Consider the following 20,955-nt stretch of genomic DNA (forward strand, 5'->3'; position numbering starts at 1 on the left):
GTTCTGGAAGACCTAACTGCCTTCAAATGAGTAGCAGAATGCCATTAATCTTTAAAAAAGCTTTTGACAAGGTGTGGCACCTTGGCGTAGTTTTTCTTTATTTAAAATCTTTACTACAAGCGACTGACTAACATTTGTAGTGAGGCAATTTCCGTGAGGATTGTGTTCTAATGGCAGCAAAGTATGTAACTTTGCATCGTCGGTTATTTCTGGTTTTCTAGAGTGGGAGCAGGTTTCTTCATGATTTCGATGTCTATCGCTGTAACCATAGTTAGAATTCCTGTTTCGGTTAAAGAAGCCATAATAATAATAGATTCAAAATAAGGTTTATTTTGTTTTTCTTAAGTCTACTTTAACGTTGTTCGTTCCATGAATTATTTATCTAACAAACTACAACCCTTCCTCTGTCGATTGTTGCAAACCGCGTCTCTAAACTGTTAATATTCATGAAATAAACAGCAAAAATATATGAATTTGTTTTTATTTTTACTATACTTGCGCATAAACAAATTTTCGCTAAATTTTCGAAAAATTGAAGGGTAAAATTTTTTCACATCTAGGTTATGTTACAAGCCATAAATACAATATTAATGTCTACATTTTTTTTCTACAGGCAAAATTGAAAGAGGTATCTAACGTAAGACTCGAGAGCCTCAGCTGGGCTCCAACGTAATTTATAAAAAAAACTCCTTCATATTCCATCTAGGAGAAAATTGGCTTGTTCTGCCTAACTTCTCTGGACTAGTTGTGTTTAAAAACAATCAAAACTTGCTTCTCCTCTTGGTTAACTGAATAATAATTCCTATAAAACTAGTTTATATATATAAAAAAAAAAACGATCGATATCAATTGAATATAATATTTTATATCAAGTAATTAGAACAACCTTGGATAAAATATGTATACGAACTGTACCACACTACTAATATTACCCATGAGGGCGCCTTTATCATGTTTAATACAATGAGAATAGATATGGTATTTCAAAGGCAATTTTCAACATATGAAAATTTGACGTTTCGACTACTTTCAGTTAAGTTAGTACACGTCGAAACGTCAATCTTTCAAAAATTATTTGAAAAAAAACTAATTTTAAAATAGAAAGGACCTAAAATCAAAAATATCAAAAGGTCACTTACAATAATTTATTGAGATTTGTGGTGGCTGTAAGTTGTATAAATTCTTGTAAAAATTTTAAATTCAAATGATTCAATATTCTAAGAGACCGTGATAGAAATATTGATTCTGGTTACTATAGAAATTTTTTATTACTTATTCCAATCAAACCATTTCTTAATAAACGAGCAGATGTGGACGGCGACCATTTTTTAGTAAGTGCAAAATTTATCGTGCGGAGTGTTTTTTGCCTCAAAATAGACTTCAGGTTTAGCAATGCTGCTTCATTTGAGAAGAAACTCTTATCGGTGAGATCAGCAAATAGCTACTAGTCACTGAGGATCAGATCTGGACTATACCTTGGATGAGGAAGAAATTCGTTCAATTTAACCATCGTTGCCATCGACTTAGAAATCGGTCCATTGTCTTGGTGAAATAGTGGCTTTTTCTTCGGTATATGTGGCCGTTTTTCTTGATTTTTGGATTCAAACGAATCAACAATTCTATGTAGTATTCGCTATTGATTGTTTTTTCTTTTTTAAAATAGTCGATGAACAATATTCCATGCGCATCCCAACATACTGAAGCCATAACCTTTCCAACTAAATGTTGTGCTTTTGGAAGCATCTGACGTGGTTCACTCAGATGATGATCGTTTTGATTCCTGAGTAAAGCCATGGATCCATGTTTCATCCATTATCGCATATCGATGCAAAAAATCTGATTTATTACGTGTAACATGGTCAAATACTGCTCTGAATCATCAACACGTTGTTGTATTTGATCGACAGCGAGTAAGCGCGGCACCCACGGCCTTAAATATCTCACAGAATTTGAATTTACGATTAGATATAAACAAATTGTGGACTCTTTTGATGTTTTCAAATGAACAACCAGAACGTTCATCGGTTACTGTACTAGCACGTTTAAATTCAGCAAACCAATAACAAATGGTTCTTTTCGATGGAGCAGAGTCCATATAACACTTGAAGCTATTGCTGAGCTTCTATCAAGAAGCAAAGATAAATTAAAACACGAAAATAACAAAAGTAGCTTCACTTAAATGGCCGCCACTTTTTTCTGAATAATGAAAATATTATGAAATTTTACAAATAGTCTTTTGGAACTTGGTACTTCATAAACGTCATATGGATTTGATAATGTCTGCGCCATCTGTGTGACAGTCACACGACTTTTTGAGCGATGATATTTATTCAATATTTTCAAGATATAAATACAAATTAAGTTATTTTTAAAACAATTAGAGCGTGTGAGGTTACGTCCTCAAAAACATTGTTGGGTGTTAACCTACTGTTTAATGTTGTTATAGTAGGTACGAATCCGAAATAACGTTAAATCTACATGTAGTACATAAATATTTATGATAGGTAAAATTGTAAAGCTTTTTCTACATCAGAAAAAAAGACGATTATCACAAACATGAAATAAAATATTACCTCGAAGTGGTTTAATATTCAAGAATATTTATAAATTCTAGTCACGTTTTACTAGTGTTAGGTACTCTTTCCGTATTTGCTTGTTGTTAACTACTTAGTTCATTTGTTATTTTAATCATATTGAAGAACAATACAGTACTTATACTATAAAATTTAGATTACGTTCAAGTAATCACTGACATATTTGATTCAGCTAACATACAATTCAACTTCTACTTATCATGCACGTCATGCATTTTTCAAAATACGATTTGTGTGGCGTGGTTTTGTCAATTCGATAAATCATTTGTCACCATTGGAACAATTATAAAAATATCTACCACTATGATAGAAATAATAGTAAGAATTGCAGCAGATATGAAAAAAGAAACGGAAATAATGTATTAATCAACCCAATTAGACTTTTTGCAATAGAGCGAGAGAAGAATTTTTGAGTTTGTATTGTTATTAAAGCGTTGTTCTTTAGTTATTCAAACTATTATTTAATCTTATTACAAACAATACCAGAAATTGGATAAAAAATAATTGCTAATCCAGATGGCACGAATTTATGCGCGAAATTTCAAATAAATACGACAATTTAAAATTGTAAAAAATACACTACAAAGATTTCGTCACATACAGAATATACGTATCAAGCTAATATAAGCCTATAGTTTCTAAAAACAAGTGAAGAATTGTTTTTGTAAAAAACAGTATGTAAAAACAATCGACGGTTTTTTTTTTTCGAAAAACAGTCCCTAATGTCAAGTGACGGTTTGTTATTGTCAAAAGACAGTCTCTGACGACAAATGACTTTTTATGTTATTGAAGGACAGTATCTAAATCAAATGTAGGTTTGTTTTTTTGAAAAACAATCTCTCAAGACAAGTTGGTTTATTTTTGTAAAATATGTGATGAGCGATTGTTTTTGTTCAAAAAGTCTCTATAGATAAATGGCGGTTAGATTTTGAAACAGGCCGTTTCAAAGACGAATAACGGTTTGTTATTGTAAAAGACCGTCTCTAAACACATAAGTGTCGGTTTTTCGTAAAAGACAAGTGACGGATTTTTTTTGAAAACAATATCTAAAGACAAATGACCGTTTGTTTTTATAATAGAACAGTCGCTGAAGATATAATAGTTTATGCAATACTATCGGCCCCATAGCTTGCGTGATATATAACTCAAGAAAAGAATACTATCGATTTTGATGTTTATTTTTTTCAGAACATATATAGATATGAATTTATTAATAATATAACTACAGTCTGTAATCCTTAGATACATATTTAAATTTTTTATTTTGCTTTTATTATTTCGGTGCACCATTTTGGAATTCTTTGTAACAATTTCGAAAAATATTCGTCGTCTAGTTTGTTGTATTCCTTTTTCAGGATATGTGAAGTGGAAGTAGGACATTGCTTTCTAAATTCCAATTCTTTCAAATACTCTTTGCACAGCTTCGAGGACCTCATATTTTAACTCATGATTAGAGGTTTCTACACGGCCACCCTTCCCAAAAGAACAGCTTCCCTCAATTTCTTGATAACTGTATGATACTTAAATGGATATCATTAGATTCATTTCCGAGCCCGTGAGTCGTCGATTACATATTCTAAACAATACAATACTTTTATCTTCGGCGGTTGTGGTTTTTCGAGGCCGGCCAGAACGTTTTCTTTCGCCAAAGCTCCTAGTGGATGTATATTTTTTCAAATTGTAGTCCAAGGTACTTTGACGTATTTTCAATTCGGCAGCAATGGTACGGTTCTTTTGCCTAGACTTTGCGATTGTAGGAGTTTCAACCAATAGTTTCTTCTTTTTACTCATTTCTTAATTGAATTTGCGAAAAAGAATACAATACGCATACTTTGAATCCGTAGATTTGTTATTTAGAAAATTCTCGAGTTATTAAGCTTCAATGAATTTTGATTTACAGCATTATTTAATGTAAATATACACTCCAAATACTTGTTGCAACTTGCTTTGATAAGAATAACCTATCACGAAAATTTCATAAATTTTTATCTTGCCAATAGTATTTCAATTCCTAATTAGTTCTTTAATTTCCTTCGAAATTCCAACAAAAACAGTTCAACTTTCTGACCAATCTCAGGTTTCTATATTGAGCCTTTCTCGAAATATTGAATTTATTCCGCTATTTGGCACCGTGCGGCGGGCCATCATTGGCACATGAAAGGATTTAAACCCGCCTATAAATGACCCTTCGAAATGAATGATTCTATCAAATAATGAGCAATTTATTGTATGTATATGTTACCGGATAAACCCGATTTCCGGACAAACTAGTTTTACCTAGGCTGAACTAGTTCTTCCTATCCGCGATAGGATTAACTAGTATAGCCTAGTCCAAACTAATTTGTCCTAAGCGTTTGACATATTACGCAACTAACTATGCCGGTTGTATCAACTCACACTTCTTGCCCTAGTAGCACTGCTCTTCTTTCTCATTTTGTTTTTTTTTCGGTTTTCTGTAGTATATTAAAAATATTCTGTAAGTAAGCTTATATTATTGTTGTTTACTTAGTAACACGAAAAATTCCGTTTTTGCGAGCTGCAATCTAATTTTACATAGGGCCAATCTTTCTGCAGGCCTCTTCCTCGTTCCGCGACAATGTCGCACTGTCGCTCGTTGTTCTGCTTTGGGGATTTTGACTTTCTAGTTTATTCTAGAGTGTGCGTATTTATAACAGTCAGATCAATTAGTTTGTCCTAGGCTAAGCTGGTGTATGCTATCGGGTTCAGGACAACTAAATTGGAACCGTTGGCGATATTCATACTGAATACACTCTTTACACCGCCACTACACCAACAATCACAATTACACTGTCTGTCACGGGCGTTTCGATAACCAAGTTATCGCCCTCAGAGACTGAAAGTATACTTTTACTTCCAATTTGTCCTAACGCCGATAGGATAAACCAGTTTAGCCTAGTCCAAACTAGTTTCTTCCGCCGTGATTGTACTTCAGAGCGTGCGCGCACCGACTGGATTCGGTAGAGGGCATTCCTATCTAACAAACGAGCGGCTGGTCAGTTGTCTCCGAGCACCTGGAGAGTCAGGACAGGCATTTTCGCGCGACGTGTTTCTGTGAGTTGTGCAAGCCGAAAATGCAGCGTTCGTTAGAGCAGAGGTATGCGATTAAATTCTGTGTGAAACTCGGTAAATCTGCGACAGAGACGTTTGATATGATCAAGCAGGCTTACCCAGATGTGGTTAATAACATTGTGACGAAGCATTTGAACATGCGCAAGGTGTGCGCGAAGATGGTCCCAAAAGTGCTCACTGACGACCTGACTAAGGCCGGCATTCCAACGCTTCCGCAGCCGCCCTACAGCCCAGATGTGGCCCCCCGGACTTTTTTTTGTTTCCTCGCCTGAAAAGGCCGATGAAAGGCAAGCATTTCGAGACGACAGAGGGGATCCAAGCAGCATGCACCGCGGCTCTCAAGGCTATTCCGGAGAATGCCTTCCGTGACGCCTTCAATGCTTGGAAATCGCGCTGGCAGCGATGCATCGACGCAGAAGGAGCCTATTTTGAAAGTTTTTAAAGAATTGTAACGATTGGCTCAATAAATTTTTTTAAATCTACTCAGTCCTATTACTTTCCGGACAAACCCTGTATATATGTTTATAAAACTTTCTGACCTTCTATGATAAAAGTTTTCTAATCAAATAACTAGACCAAAAAATAAACAACATCAATTCAAGTAACCGATTCCTATATACAAAGAAGATAAAGACCCAAAAGTTATTTGCACGTGTTTATAATATGCACATTCTGATAAAACACAATTTCTTAATACATACATAAAGCGTTTTGTCAAGAGAAAAGTTTTCGTTCAACCAACAACGATATGTTCTTTCTCTCTTTTATAAACAGTAATAAATTGTTGTGAAATTAGTAAATTTACTCAACAGATGTATATCACATCACATTTCTGGAAATTTAACATGTATACATTCTTTATCGAGATACAACTACATGAAACTTTCCTGATGAATTACAAAAAAAATTATTTCACTACTTTTTTTTATCTACAATGAACAGCATATTTCTATAAATAAAAATTATTTCGAGGAGTGCAATGAACAAAACAATTTAGTAAAAAAATGTTAAACTTGGTATATGATTGATTCTGATAATTCCCTTCCCTATCTCCACTAAAAAGTGAATAATCTAATTTCTATTTTCTTTATTCTTATATTTTCTAAAAATGTGTGCCGTGTCATTTTATATTAATATTGCTATTATCTCAAAAATGGTGAAATTATCTTACATAAACATATAAAATATCTTACGTGATACTAAAATACAATGTTTGATTCAGAAATAGCTGACCCGGTGAACTTGGTACCGCCTTACTCTCGATTCTTTGGTTTTTTAGTTTTTTTTTTTAATTCTTATTCTGCTATTCGGGACGCTGCTTGCTCCAAATAAAAGCAGTTATATTGTGGAATACTGTTTAATTAAAAAGTGTATCGAATTTGTTCCTATTCCTAAAACCAATGAGTAAAAATGGCTCTGGATGTAGAAGCAATGGTGTCAATTTCACCTTTCCATTTGCGCAACACAATCCATCGACTTCATTTTTGTATAACAATACTTTACAATATTGGCAAACTGAGTTCATAGGTCCAATAGCAACACAGTTGTAGGCACTGTAATCAATTGACACATCGCAACCGAAAGAAGCTCAATTCAATATTAGTCTTACTCGAATTCTTTCTCTGCGATCCTCACGTTCTTGGTTGGATTTATAATTAATTTGATTCGTTGCACTTCGGGTTCTTCTGCCTAAATTTGTCCGCCGCCTTTTGCGACCCATCCATTTGGGTTTTTAAGTAACAAATGCATAAATGATGCTATTTTCTCCCTTTTAAATAATATCTACTCTAGTCTAAACAGCCATCACTCCACTGCAACAACTTTTTGTGATTTTTCTAAGGTTGTCTTAATCATAAAATTGTAATCAACAAATTGCAGTATTACGGTTTCAGGGGAACACCTCTCGCATGGTTCAAGTCATACCTTACCAACAGAAGTCAGCTTGTAAGGATTAATACAATGATGTCTTCTTGCAAGCCAATAAATTGTGCCCAAATGCTCAGTACTAGACCGAATCTGTAAAATTCTTAGTGCTTGTTGTGGACAATTCCTTGAAATGGGAGCTACATATTACAGCCTTATCTAAAAAATTGAGTTCCTCCTGTTTTCCGCCGAGATTAGTTCTATTATATGCCCTTCCCTTCTGGGGAACGTATGGTGCGACTCAGTTTGAGCGAATCTTCACGCTACAAAAGAGAACTGTTAGATATTTACTGGGACTAAACAGCAGGGACTTATATAATATAATATTTAATTCCAGGCATGCTGCATACTGGTTTAGTTTTTGCTATGGACTTATTATATAATTACTACTTATTACTATTACCTATAATTTTGTTACTCATTGTGGTTTTATTCTGTATATTGAAATTTTATTTTATTTGTATGTTTATTTAGCCATTTTATGTTTTTTTAGTTTTCACAAGCTTTTGTCTACAAATTGTAAAAATGTTTTGACAATAAGGCATTTCTCTCTCTATTCTTTATTCAGTCGTATTTTGATTTATTCTCTATTTTTATTAAAAATCCCATTTTTGTACTTTGTATGATGCATATCGCATCTCCGCTTAAATAGTGTCTTAACTCAAAAAATTAGAAAATCTCTTGAATTTTACTATTGGAGCTATAAAACTTGAAAATCTTATCTCAAATTATGACACGAAAATAGTTGCCATTACAGTAACTTTGTCACTTTTTGAGTTATCATCCCAAAAATTGAATAATAAAGTTAGGAATAAATATGAAACGCTTATTACTTGATAGCTCATTTTTTACACTGTTTGAGGGGGGTTCGATATGTAAACGTGGGTATGATTACTTTTTTATATATTCCTGATTTTATTTGTTTCGGTATTTCCTTTATGGATAAAAACTGTGTTCTATTTGCGTTGAATAATCTTCCAATTACTCTAGTTCTCTAGTTAATCTCACTAATCTCACTAATTTCTATCTTGTGTGATTTTTTAAAAATGAGTGCTATGACATTTTATAAATGAAACCCTTTAGCATAGAGCTGATTGTGTTTTTAATTTTTCTATTGTGTCATAAGAAGCTGAAAATATCTCATAACACGTAGATACCCGAAAACAAAGGATGTAATGCAATAGAAACAGATATAGCTTTTATTGACTTGGAGAAAAACTGACGTCTAGTAATAACTCTATAAGGTACAAAGACGGTTCAAGAAGTCCACGTCTTATTACATAAAAAAAACATTTTAGTCTCAGTTGAGCTCTGTACGCTTTGTCTCACGTTTTCAAATTTTTTTCTCTTCTAAAACATAATGTCTTGTTGCAAATGAACATTTTTGCTCGTTTTGTTGGATTCTCACTGAATCAACTTAACTTTATTGTCATAAGGTTTATTCCAGCAGTATGTTATGATCATATTTTGAACTTTGGTGCACTCTGCATGACTTTACTATACTTCATTACGAGCACGTACCCAACAGTTGCTACTGGTACACCACATTTAACACAGGCAGAGAAAAAAGAAAATCATAATTTTTGTTTTTAAATAGTTTCACAAGATTTTGATGCTTATTGTTTTACGAGAATGGTCCCAGAAGTACCTGGCGTGACCTAGAGATGGCGGTAGTTGCTTGAAAACACCAATGTATTAGAAAATATACAATTTATACATATGTTTCATGTTTGAAGATACCAAGTGAATGTTTTCAGTAAATTTGTAAGCTTGGAAAAAATTGGTCATCCTTATGTGTTACAATAATTTTAATTGAAACGAAAATAAAAGGTGAACTAAATTGTACTCTGAGACTGCTCCTTCGTCATCAACAGTAAAATATTGGGTAGCAGTTGAGTGTTGAAAATATTACACTAAGCGTTACTAGATGATCGTCGACTGAAAGTGCGCGAGCTAGCAGACATAGTAGACATTTCAAAAATGCGGTATGTCGCATATTATCTAAAAATTTGAACATAAGAAAGCTGTGCGTAAGATAGGTGCCGCGTTTGCTCACAATGGAGCAAAAACAGCATCTTAAAGATGTTTCTCTTAAAGATAAAAGATCAATCAAAATAATAGGAAAAGAGAGAACCGGCTACAAAGAAGGCAAAGACCTTTCCGTCTGCATTCAAGGACAAATCGGTTTTTTAGGATACGCGTGGGATAATTTTAATTTTTGAAAAGGAAAAACTATCAACGGTGAGTATTATGCGAACTTATTGCAACGTTGCAAGCAAAAACGGCAGTATTTGGAAGTAAGAGTTTTATTAAGACAATGCATCAGCTCACATATTCGTTATTGCAATGGCCAAAATTAATGAATTGAATGAAAGTTGGAATTGCTACCTCATGCACCCTATTCGCTCTATTTAGCCCCATCGGATTATTTTCTGTTATCAGACTTGAAAAAATGGTTCGGTGATCAAACGTAAGTACGAATGTTATCGTGAGGATGCAGTCTACTTAGTATTAGTACCAACACATCACAGAAGACTAATTAAGGAAACGGATTTCCCTAAAAATACGCTGCAAATATTTTTTACCAATTTTATTATATGGTACGTTTTATACAAAAATAGATAATATACTAAGGAAAACAACAAACGACAACGAGAAATCATTAAATTAAATCTGGAAAATATACATCTGACGTTTATTGTAATAAAGCTCTTATATATCAACTACCCATTCAAATAATTAGATATATAACAGTTGTTGAATAGTGCCACAGGAATTAATCCAGATTAAAGAGAAACGTCGAGTAGAGGTGTATAAACAGCTACTTGCCTTGTCAAAATATGTATATATACTGCGAACTAAAGGATCTATTGTATCCCCCTTTCTTGCTGCGATACAGGAGAACCCAGTGTTTACAGCTGATTCATCAATCCCACTCCTTTTAAAAAGTCTAGAATGTCTTCTATTTCATACGCACCCAGGTGTAGTGCTAGTTCCTAAGTGTTTCATATTTCGAGAGAATGTGCATAGAGGTTTCGTCCCCTGTTCAACAAAATCGCAATATATGCTAGGTTTGCCGTCTTCATGTATTTGTTGAGGCGGCAGTGCCCCGATAGACCTCCTGTTAGTATTAGTACATTGTTCTTACTAAGGTTGATACATTCAGCAGATCTACTCTGGTTATAGTTTCCTAGAAGAGTCTTTGCCTATCTCAGTCCCTGGTCTAATGGCTGCTTGACTATCGGACAGGATGATGATATCCTGTTTGCGATAGTTCCTCTCTGGATTGAACTGATCACATTTTTCAATTGCATGAATTTCTACTTGAAAAAATGCTAGTGTTTGATTCCCATACACTCCTATCCCAGTTTTGATCCATCTGTATACCAATTAATGGTACTTCTGTCCATTCTTGTATGGTGTTTTGATCCCACTTGCTTTTACAATTTATTATTGAGGTGGAAGTTTTTCTCAAACCCAAACTTTTTCGATGCAACGTCCTGAGGCATATCCCAGGGTTGGTCATTACTTAAAATCAGTGGTTAGACAAAAGACAACTACGAGAACCAGTCACAAAGAGAAGTCGATTCGAGCGGAAAGTCTTGTCTGTCTGGTGGAATGATTGAAGTTTAGTATGTTTCTAAATTATTCCAGATGTCGAGCTATGAAGGCCAAGGTATATAGTGAACAGCTGATGTGGATGTATGAGGTTTTATCGAATAAATCAGGTTTAGTTAACCGAGAGCGGGTTTTCTATGCTAAGCAATACACTGCGAAAGTTACGCGGAATAATTTCGAAGAATGTGGTGGTATTGAACCACATTCAGCTTTTGGTGCGGACCTTGAAGCGTCACATTACTATGTAATCAGATCTATGGCGAAATTCTTGCGGAAAAATTTGCATCTAATCCAAAATAATGGTATTTACCAAGGTTACAAAGAGCTTGCTGGACGTTGTGTTAAAACCATGAAATACGATGGGCTATACTTCAATAAACAAAGTGAATATTGAAAAACGACATTATTTAAGAGACATCCTCTGTATATTGACTATAAGTTTCACATTGTCCGCACAATCTATATATAAGACGCAAAACAGTTCTTGGGTAAATAGATCGATTTTCTCACATGTTTCAAATTTCATGTAAACAGAGAAGAAACTAGTCTAACAGGTACCTAGTTTAACATTGATTCTTTGTTTTTAGAGCTCAGGGATCTCAGGGATTTACGCTTATTTAATTATTCAATAATGTTACACGTAATTCTACTAAATAATCTCGTTAATTGGACCCTTACAAGATTGTTATGACGTATAGCATATTCATTTTACAGCCGTCTAATAATATAACTGATTTTAAAGTAAAAATGACATTTTTGTAATATGAGTGATTTTCTCTAACCCATTTTTACATTCTTTTTTCTTTTCTTTGCTCTATTGTTGTAGTTGTTAGTAGACAACAATTAAAACATTCCGGATTTTTGTATTTTGTACAAACGACATTGAAGGTATTGAGCCGTTCTAAGTCTAGTCAACAGCAGAGCAGATTTATAATTTTTATATAGAATGCACAAATTGTATGTAATTTCATATTTATTATTTGATATTATAGTTCGTATAGATTTTTTTTAAGAAGATGCTGAATCCAAGTAACGAATTTCACCGAGAGAGCTGATGGATATGTAGCCTACCCCTTAAACCGCCATCTTCTGTCATCTCCGTCCAACAACTACTGTGATTACTGTGATATTACTTCTGGTTGGTGGATCTGTCCGTATATGATGTTCCATTTGTTACGTTTCTATCATTATATCGTCATACCAGGCAGCCGTCTACATTCTTTTGCCTAAGAATTCTCTCCGTTTAAGTAGCAATCAGTTGCTAACCTTCTACCTTGTGCATCATCACCTGGACGATATTATCAGGATTTATACTGCCAACAGTCTCCTCTATCCCCTCTCTTAAACCTATTCAGTGGTCACAGTGTATCTGGCATCATCTGAGTCGTTTCTACTATACGTACACTCAGATGTTTGTACTCTCTTCATTTAGTGAAGATACCGTCGGAAGTAGCGGCGTCCCGTTAAAAGCTAGATAATGTAGAAGTTCACCTCTCCAAACTTCCTTTCGGTCCACAGTCTAAGCTCTTTTATTAGTCGTCGCGTTCATTCAGATGATTTCTCTTCTGTCCATCGTTGTTACCACGTCTGTATTGTTCTAATGCGTTCGATTGTTGCCGGATTCTGTAGTGTTATATCTAAGTTACTTCTGTATATCCTCTTACATTCGAAAGTTAGGAGTTCCACGGGAATCATACCAGCCACTACTAAGACAGCTTGTGCAGAGACAGTCTGGTAGGAACTGGCCATTATCAGTGCACCTTGTCTGTGTGTACCTTCGCTTTGTAGTGTTTCTGTATTCTCAGGGCTTCTGACCAGACCTCCGCCCCATACAGAAGAATTGATTGAGTTGTCGCCATCAGCAGCGTTCGTTTCTCCGGCCGTGGTCCGTTAATATTTGCCATAAATTGCTCATAAATGCTGTCCTCTCGATCGCTTTTTGAGCTGTCTTCCGGAGGTCTTTAACCACAGTTATTAAATCAAATAATCGAATTTATATTAAATAGTAAGTGGTTTCAATATGGTCGCAATTATTTTTGCTAATTGCTATTTTCAAAAAACTACCCTGTATATTAAATATCAATTGTCATAATTGGAATCCGTTATTTCACATCGTGGCATCAACGTATTGAACCGATAAAATTTGATGAAGAAAAATGTTGCCCGTTATTGTATTACTCGGAAACGGTTCAATAATTTTTGAGCTCCACTATACGAAATCTGAAAATTAATTACCTGCTATGATTTACCTTGAAACTATTCATAGATAATGAACTTCCGGCAACGTCTGAATGTTCGCTTATGTCTACTTTCCTACCTGCTATTACCTGCGCTCGCATTTCCTAATAAAACTCAACAGCCTCAAGAGGTCAACAAACCAATAATAAAACCTCAATAATATTATTAAATATATAATTTACATACATTTTATGAACCATTAGACATCAGTTTACCTGTTCAATTATACAGGATGTTTATAAATGGAAGAACAATCGCTAAATAACTGCTGTGTTAGATGGTGAGCTTTACATAAATGAAATTTTAACTGAAAAATAATCAATTTATTTGTTAATCCAATAAGAATAATTGAAGTATTTCCTTGGACGTTTTGGCAGAAATTTTGGCTTTGCAAGAAAAAAATTATACCTTTTTTGGGAGCACATCCCTCGAATATTCGTTCAAATATATTTTTTTCTATGGAAATATTCACTTAGATTACGTACATGAAAATATACAAACGTTTTAATTTTTTATACAAACGATCTTTTCATCGGGTATCTGAATAATACTTAGTAACTTTTCCTCGGTTTCTTTAATCGTTTTTACACGTACAAAGTAATGTCTTAATTAATTATAATTAATTCTCGAAATTCTTTTTACTCCATATCAACCCAATAACGAAAAAAAGAACAATATGATAGAAACCTATTGTTAACGTGTGTAAAGGTCCTGCTCTGTCATATCGCACATATATCAGAAAATATATTGGGTATACGAAATACAAACACCGGTATGTTGACTAGTCGGTTTTCTGATAAAAAATTAGCTCTACAGCTTTCATGATAAGTGAGTCGTTCGTTTGGAACAAATGGATTGAAAGGCCGACCGACCGTCTATCGAAACAATTACATTGAAGACAACGTTCCATCTGTCTAACTCGACGTCGTTCTTGCCAAATGGAAATTCCCAGAGCATTTAGTAGTATACTGGAAATTGATCTTGAAATGTATCCAGTAAAAATCAAGGTGTAACGTAAAATCACCAACAACGACCACAATTTGCTATTGTTTTACACAATTATCCAAAAAAAGTTTTTTTAAATAATGGTTAGATGTCGGATGGAGAGCATTTTCATTTAAATGTTTGTGTTAACAAGCAAAGCTGTGGATTTTTGAGCACTAAAAATCCAATCTGTGTAATGTTATGGGCCCAAGATTGAGAACGATTTCTGGAGCTTCTTATTGAAAACTTTCTGCAGCTAATGACGGAGCAGACTACTAATATAAGGTTTCAACAAGATTTCCGTCGTTGTCTAGATTTTACTGCACCCTATTTGTTTGAGGAATATATAATTTGAAAAGCAAAATGTAAGTTGATAAACCAGAGATTATTGACATCTGATTCATAATATTCAAGACGGAATACTGAGCCTTGAGCCAAAAACATTTTCCGTTTTTCATTATACATGATTATTATGCGAGTTATTAGTCTTCAATAAAAGTCATCCGGAACCTCTCGAACTGAAACCCTAATATGTTTGAATTATGTTCCAATGATTTCCGAGGGCAAATATCAACAGCAGGTTTTGTAACACTATATCAGTGATTCCCAACCATTTTGTGACATGCCCCCACCCAAGCCCTTATAAAATTCTTATACCCCTATGTAACATATACATAATACTAATTGAATTGTTCAGTTAGGAAACTTAAATGATACGTTTTAGGAAGAAATTGTTAACAAAATATGTTTCAAAACATATAATGGAAAACTATAACTACAAATTCGAAATACTTTTAATGAAGATTTTTTCTATAATTTAAATTTTAAATTGGTGATATCCTTGCGCTTAATGCTTACTGCAGATATTTTATGTTAGATTGCAATTTAGTTACCTTCAGACTTAAATCTCTTCATTCTGAGATATATCCAGACAATTTCCTCCTTAATTGAAGTTCTTTGATTTAAATTTAAACAACTGCGTTGTTTAGCGAGACTTTACGAGTCCATTCGGAGCCTGCCATATGCCGACGACGCCAAAAACTGAATTGATATTTTAGTTTCGTCAAACGAATTTATAATATTTATTGACCACAATTATTTGAGAATTTGCTTTTTTCTTTCAATTTTGGCAGAAACCTATCATTGCCTTTACATGGCCCAGAGCAAAAGAGTCCATTTTCGAATTGCACCCTTTACAATCAAATTGCCCTCTTGTGGAGCGTGGGCCCCACTTTGGGTGCCACAGCATTATATGGATGTATAACAATGTTTTTTCGGAATAATTTCGGACCAATAATTACAAAAAAGAAACACACAGTAATCGTCATTGTGTGCGGACACAATTTGGAATCAATGAAATCTATAGATTCATTAAAGTATATCAAGTTTGAAATGGGGCAAACTACCAAATAAAAACCGATAATCTACTAATCGAATATTAAATTTCACAAAAACTATCAACTATTGGTTGCATTTTATGCATCATAAATAATTCCATTACAGACTGGAGCAATCCGTGCCACTCAAATGGTTTTGCCATTTAAGGTTTACAATGATATTTTCTGAACATTTTCTCGTATAATGATAGTTCTAGTAACTTCTACAAGTGGAAAACTGTTGTTCTTATCATTAACAGGATTGATAGACAGAAATCATTTGTCGTAACTTAAATTTGAAGGAGGCTTTACAAACTAAAATCGAACGATAAATATCCCAGAAAAAAATTTTAGCTTTTGAAAAGAGGAACACACTGAGCTCGTACATAAAAAGAGCATAATCGAAATTGTTCCTACATAAATTACGTTACGTGAACGTATTAGAACGTTATTGTCTTTCATACGAGTGATATTTGAGTTGTTTACAGATACTTGAAACATTCATCTTGGTTAAAAAATGGAATTAAATCGCGAACATTTTCATGCGATGATTTTCTATATGGATTAAACCAACAGCAGTCGCTTCGACTTTTGGTGATCTCGAGCCACAGTGTTTCGCTGGTTTTCTGAATTCAATCTTGATTACACTTCGCTACAGGATGAATTTCGTGAAAGTCGTCCAAAATTGGCTCTTGTGCCAGAAAACATGGATGCTGTGCCTAAACTGAAATTGCAAGATTGTCATGTGGCATACCATGAGATTGGATACCGCATAATTTGACAATCTTTAAAAAAAAAGCTCTTGTCGTTTAGTGCGAAGAAATGCTGAAAAAATTCAAACGCGGTGCTTCAAAAGATGTCTATCAGATCATGACAGTGGATGAATCAAGGATCTAAACAACAATCGACTGTATGGGTCTTTCAAGACGAGTCAAATTCAACAAAAGTTGTTCGCGCACAAAGAGCAAATGGTCGCTAGTAATCTTCTCTATTCTCCATTAGAGCAACCTAAAACGGTCATTTCTGAATGGTACACCAACATCTGTTTGCCAGAAATGTTTTATAACTTCAGGGAAACCAAACGCAGACGAGGAATCATCCTCCACCACGACAATGCGAGCTTTCACACATCAGTTGAAATAAAAACATTTTTGAACAGTCAAAACATCGAATTGATGTGTCATCCGCCGTACAGTCCTTGTTTGGTACCCAATGAATTCTTATTCCTGCAGATCAAAAATAAATGACGGAGTCAACTTTTTTTTACATCTGTAGAAGCGGTTGATGTATTCAAATCACATATTTTGGAGGTATTTCAATCGGAATGAAAAAAATGCTTCGAAAAAATTGGTTTAAACGCAACAGTGTATTGATCTTAATGAAATCGTATTGTATAATAATTATTATCCATTTATGAATTTTTATTTTGTCGATTTTGTATCAAGAGAGTTCGATTCTTTTTACCTCCGTAACTATTTTCATCTCTGTTCCATCTTCTACGCAACGGTATGTGTCAACCAACTTTTGATGGGACAGTTCTTAGTTTCCCAGATATAGAAGAAACGTACTAGCTTCCACTTGTTTAGATTGTAATCGTTAGAGGACGTATCGCTTATCAGAAGATCCGAATAACGAAACAGTTTAATGAGAGAATACGTTTGAAAACATCCGTTGAATCCGAATATTAAATTGATAAGTATTCATGCGAATATGTAATGGAAATAATTTCATAACGAGTGGTCGGTCTTGTTTATACCATTTATATCAATCCAAACAGCATTTCAAAGGCGAAAATCTGAATATCAGTTACTGTTTACTGATTAAATCGGTGGTATATACGTACCATGCGGATTTAATTGCATGGGGTGGTCCTTATTACCGTATAAACGTATATAAGATATAAGTCATACAGTTAGCAGTAATTACTACTAAAAAATATATGTTTCAGGTATGAAGATGATAAATCTCTCCAATATGAATTATTGTGTAGTCTTGTGTATAGTGTTTGCATTTATATTCATTTTTTTACCGGGTGAATCATTGAAAGTGGAGACCGGAGATATCTCCGAAACCTGTTCTAGAACTGGCTTTCTAAAAAATTTTTGTTGTTACAATAAATAATATCAATAGAAAAAAAAAATCCATACGAGCTTTCTCATTCCAGTATTTATTTGATATGTGCATAGAGATGGGCACTTCGGCTTTTACTACTTACAGTTTTTAAATAACAGTATCTCAAGACCGTTTTAAAGGCACAAAACCATCTTCTTGGATATAGGTGGTATGAAACTTGATTTCCAGGAAATTATCAATAAAAAGTGAACAAATACAGTTGATAATTCATCTCTACACAACTACTTCAACGTGGTTCGCACGATGAAGCGTTTTTGATGAGTTCCTTTGAGCTGTGACTGAGAAAAAGTCGCAGTGACAATGTCGAAACTATAGAGTGGGTACAGCATTGTTGGAAAGCCTTTTCCGCCAAAAATCTTGCAAAATGAATGGGCACATACGTTGTCATGTGTCGTGCATATTCTAGCCTGTCTTGGAGAGTTTGAGTCGCATACGAAAAAAGCATGAAAACTATATAATTATTTTACTCCTTTGTCTGTGGGGTCACGATACATAAACCGGTATGCTACTTGTCGGCTCAAATTTCACATGCCGCGCGCATGACGTCTCGCCGGAATCAGAATGTTTTATTGAACATTCAGATTTTGTGCGTTTGTGATATTTTTTGATTTGTTTTAAAAGATTGAACTTTCTGTTATACAATCATAATCCCGGGTTGTGCCATGGCTACATGTAAAAACACTAAATCGAAATACCAAAGAAACGTAGTAAATAATTTGAATTTATAAAAAATGAGGACTTGACAAAGCCTGTCGTCGAGATGATAAAATGAAGTTTTAAATGTTATGCAGAATTTTCCAGAGGCTCTTTCTATATCCAAATGAAAATTATGGCAGGTAGCTCAGATATTAGAATCAGAATTTTTACCAATACCAAACACATCATTGCCATTTGAGGTAATTCTTTGTCTAAGTAGAACATGGACAAGACTGAGGGATCTTAACCGTAAAATTAGTTTCAATTACAGCCAAAGAAAACTTATTACAACAAGAAAATCACAAAATTTAAAAATGCCAAAAAATAAACAGTTTTCTTGGATTTTTGTCTAATTCTTGCAATTTGTGATAGCTTTTTTTCTATTTTTTTATTAACTTGCTCCTTATAAGAAGTTTTTAACATTTTTATGAAACTTACATCATGTACTTCTTTTTCTACCTTTTATTTGCTACTTTCATTACGTAATTTCTTATTCTCATCTTGTTTTGTAAAATCTTATTTACTCTGTTTGTTTTCAGACTGTGCCACTTGTTCTAGGATGTTGTTAATATTTTCCTCCTTATCATCCATTTCGCCCTTCCTACGTAAAAGTTTCACTATACAGGTATATGTTATCGCTTGTACTGTTACTACCGCTAATTAATTAAGTGTGAAGCCGTTGAAAAAATAGTGATGCAATCCAGTGTATCCGAACAATATTTCCAAATATTACGGAAGGAAAACTAATTAAGGGAATATTTGTTGGCCTATCCGTAAAGTTACAAAATATCCTAAGTTTAAAAATCTGTTATCTATAAATGGAAAAGCTGTTTGGAAGGAAGTCATTCAAAAAGGTTGTCGAAGAAAAATTTTTGTTTTAATTGAGATTTAAAGATTTTTGGAAGAACGTCATCTATGATTTTGAGACGTTGGTCTATAATAAGTAAACTATCAAAAGATTAATTATTCTGTTGTTGTTCATACCATAAATTAAATCTTAAACTAAACTAATAAAGAAGTTTAAAATTAAGTATAAACTATATCAAACAATCTTCAAAACATATGTGTAAGTTCATTCATAAAATACAGTTTAATCCGTCGCAGCAGCATGATGACATTTCATATATTAAGACTGACCCAAAACTAGTAAAAACCTAAAAAAGGAAGTGCAGTTGCTACCTTGATAAGAATATAAAGAAATAATTTTACAATCTGTCACGATCGTAATCTTAAAAACGTCATAACTGATAAACAGTCGTGCCCATTATCCAGCCAAAAAATCCAAGTAGAGAGACAATTATAGAGTAATATAGTAGAAAAAATTTTGTGCAAATTAGGAACCATTTATTTATTGCTCCTCACAGTCGATAATTTAAGTTCATTCATTCATTCATTATACAAAGTAAATTGGAAGAATAGTAGGTTAGTGACAAAAAATAGCTGCAACTAATATGTACGGACTACTACTTTCTTTGGCTCAGTTTATTATAGTTATGAGGGGAACAATCAATATACATACGCACGGCACTCATATCAAATTAAGAAATGAAAAATAATGTTTACCCCCCGTATACAATTCGGTAAACATATAACAGACCGTCAGTCCACAGGGACTCATTATTTCCACTGTTTACCAATGGAAACATCGGAAACTTGCGGAAGGCGTATGTACACAATTTCTTCGAAATATTCCTGCGAGTCTGCGGTAAGCAGTGGCGTCGTTTGGTGAGAATTATTTAATTCATAAATTTCTTTAAATAAATAGAAATATGGCGTTCTTTAGAACATGGGCGAAGAAGATAATGAAATAGCACAGTGTAGAGAATAAAGACAGGTATGAATTTAATGATTAAGATTTAGATATACATACACAGCAAGTTATTTTAAATATATTCGAATGTTTAAAAAAGGAAAATATTCAATAATCTGCTAATGCAATCATAATAAGAATTGTTGAATTAACAAGAGTAAATAAATTTTCCATTTATCGAGTGGTCACTAAACGGGTTGCAGTGGATCATTCACAAAACATGTAAAGGAAAAATTAAATCAGTTGACAAAGCTAATCAAGATTTTAGTATTACAATTTATAGTTCATATAAGGAGAACAGAACATTAGAAGTAATACAGCAAAAGGCCGTAGATTATCCAGAATAAAATTATACCAGTTTAGAAACATTACGTTAAGTTTTGTCAGCCTGTGGTTTTAAACACAAAAAACTGAATAAACGAATGGCAATAACCGAATCGTCAAGGATAGTTGGAGTACGATAAACGAATGGGGTACAAAAAGGGCTCAGTTC

The 20,955-nt window shown here is 33.8% G+C and overlaps 1 protein-coding gene across 10 annotated transcripts in view; it reads right to left on the reverse strand.

The window, feature by feature from the left end:
- The window catches only part of LOC130900416 (protein alan shepard), a 126,565-nt gene that overhangs the window by 37,487 nt on the left and 68,123 nt on the right, over positions 1-20,955 (reverse strand). The gene's annotated exons all lie outside the window — the stretch shown is intronic.

This window comes from Diorhabda carinulata, chromosome X (genome assembly GCF_026250575.1).
Source record: "Diorhabda carinulata isolate Delta chromosome X, icDioCari1.1, whole genome shotgun sequence".
Classification (NCBI taxonomy): Eukaryota; Metazoa; Arthropoda; class Insecta; order Coleoptera; family Chrysomelidae; genus Diorhabda; species Diorhabda carinulata.